Raw genomic sequence first — 3,019 nt, 5'->3', positions numbered from 1 at the left:
CCTGCGCCTCAAGTGGCTAAGGCGCCAGCCACATACACCTGAGCTGGTGGGTTCGAATCCAGCCCAGGCCCGCCAAACAACAACAATGGCTGCAACCCAAAAATCGCTGGGCATTGTGGCAGATGCCTGTAGTCCCAGCTACTTGGGAGGCAGAGGCAGAAGAATCACTTGAGCTCAGGAGTTGGAGGTTGCTGTAAGCTATGATGCCACAGCACTCTACCCAGGGTGACAGCTTGAGGCTTTGTCTCAAAAAAAAAAAAAAACGTGAATCTGGCTTTATGCTGCTGACATAGCTATATTGTATAGTGTATATTAGATATAGTTCTTAAGAGGCAATTGGCTCTGGTATGTAATTAGTGCCAGAAATAACAGCTTGACATCATTTATGGGAAAAAAAAATTGGCAGGGGCACAGCGTCTCAAGCTGTCACCCTGGGTAGAGTGCCTTGGCGTCACAGCTCACAGCAACCTCCAATTCTCTTGGCTCAAGCAATTCTCCTGCCCCAGCCTCCCAAGTAGCTAGGACCACAGGTGCCTGCCACAATGCCCAGCAATTTTTTGTTGTAGTTGTCATTGTTGTTTGGCAGGCCCGGGCTGGGTTTGAACCCGCCAGCCTCAGTGTATGTGGCCAGTGCCCTAACCATTGAGCAACACGGGTACCATCCTTTTATGTAAAAATTTTAATTGTCCTTGGTGAAAGCCTCCAAAATTCAATTGATCAATATAAACTTCATTCTGCAACTAATTCATACTAGCTGGCACACTGAGACCCTATAATTCCTAAAACCATTAGAATATTTTGTGACTTCCTTTCTTATGCCCAGGCTACCTGACTGGTTATGGGTTTTGAAAATTGTTTGGATCAAAAATCCCTCCTCTGGGGCATAGAATTCAGATCCAAAACTATCTCCTAAGAAAAATCTGACTTCACCTGCACTTTACCTTCTTGGGTATATGAGATAAACTTCTACACAGGCTACAACACTGGCTTCTCAACTTTCAAGCCAGAATGGACCTTGTCACCCAACCATCTGTGTATCTGGCTTCCAAAACATATAGCTCCTGCCTCAGTCAACAGCACAGCATACCAATATTTTTGGTCCTCATCAGAGAATAAATGTAGTCAGCCTCCGAGATCCTGTTAAAAGCCTGTCCGTGAGAATAGATATTTATGGAATATATTGTATGGGATATTCTATCCATCTACTCCTTTAGGTGTCATTTTAAGTTGTGTCCTCAGATCAAGTTGGAGGATCAGAAGGTTACATAGCTGAACCATCTGAGCTGAGCTCAACTTTGCAAAAGTGCTTTAATGTTATGTACGCCCTTGGCTTTTATAAGAAAGTAATATGAAAATCTCTTCTGTGCATTATAAAAATGTTACTGAGGACATTGTCCCTTAAGTTAATCCCACCTGAGAAATTTCTTACGGAATTTAGTGCTAGCAATAGACCATTATGTAGCTGTGAAAAATTATAACTATGGAAGACTAAATATGAAAACATGTTTATATGTCTATTGAAAAAAACCAGAACACAAAATGGTATGTAGACTCTAGTTGTAACCATGTAAAATTTTATGTGCCTGTGGATAAGGACTAAATACTGATAAGCAAAGATAAAAACTGAATGAGGGAAATGGGATTATAAGTGTTTTTGCTTTTTCAAAAAAAAATTGTTTGCTGTAGTCCTGTTTTCTCAATTCGGGGATAAAAGTGTTTAGTAACAGGAAAATCTCTTTCTCTCTTAGGAATTGCTCTGCTTCTTTCCTTCTGATAACAAGAATTGTGTAATTTACTGCATTTCTCCTTTTCCCCTGACTACCCAAAAAGGAGAATTTAATGCTCAGACATTGCACATAAGCATCCCCTTCCTTTCCATGTCTCTGATTTTCTATACCTATAATCTTATGACATTTGTACTCTTGGTAAGGTACTTCGAATCCCTTGTAGAAAGAGGGAAAATAGAAAGCAGTTTAAAAGTTATACACAGTCATAGTAAATTGGAAAAATATAAAAAAGGAAAAGGAAAAGAGAGAACCACTGTCAACAGTTTTTGGTATTTCCTTCTATAGTTTCTCAATGTACTTTATTAATTTAAATTTTTTTTTTGAGACAGAGCCTCAAGCTGTCCCCCTGGGTAGAGTGAAGTGGCATCTCAGCTAACAGCAACCTCCAACTCCTGGGGTCAAACAAGTCTCCTTTCTCAGCCTTCCAAGTAACTGGGACCACAGGCACCCACCACAACTCCCGGCTATTTTTTGGTTGCAGCCATCATTGTTGTTTTGGCGGGCCCCCGGCTGGGTTCGAACCCGCCACCTTAAGTGTACGTGGCTGGCGCCCTAGCCACTTGAGCCACAGGTATGGAGCCTAATTTAAATGTTTTAATTTAAATTAAATTAAATGTACTTCATTAATTTAATTTTTTTTTTTTTTTTGGCCAGGGCTGGGTTTGAACCCACCACCTCCAGCATATGGGGCCAGCACCCTACTCCTTTGAGCCACAGGCACCTCCCTAATTTAACATTTTAAACTGGGAGTATTGTTCCCAGTTTAAAAATTATACACAGTCATAGTAAATTGGAAAAAGATAAAAAAGGAAAAAGAAAAAAGATAACCAGTATAAACACTTTTTGATATTTCTTTCTATAGTTTCTCAATGTACTTAATTAATTAATTTTTTTTAAATTTTTTTGAGACAGAGTCTCACTATGTTGCCCTGGGTAGAGTGCTGGCATCACAGCTCACAGCAACCTTATGCTCTTGGGCTTAAGCAATCCTCTTGCCTCAGCCTCCCAAGTAGCTGGGACCACAAGTGCCCACCACAACGCCTGGCTATTTTTTTGGTTGTAGTTGTCATTGTTGTTTGGCAGGCCAGGCTGGATTCAAACCTGCCAGCTCCAATGTATGTGGCTGGCGTCCTAGCCGCTGAGCTACAGGCACTGAGCCTCTCAATGTACTTTAAACAAAATTATGAGCACATGGTATGTAAAGTATTACATCCTGCTCTTTTTTTTTTTTT

This window comes from Otolemur garnettii, unplaced genomic scaffold (genome assembly GCF_000181295.1).
Source record: "Otolemur garnettii isolate 467f Iridium unplaced genomic scaffold, OtoGar3 scaffold00219, whole genome shotgun sequence".
In the NCBI taxonomy this organism is placed as follows: domain Eukaryota; kingdom Metazoa; phylum Chordata; class Mammalia; order Primates; family Galagidae; genus Otolemur; species Otolemur garnettii.
Note: the sequence above shows the minus strand (reverse complement) of the source record.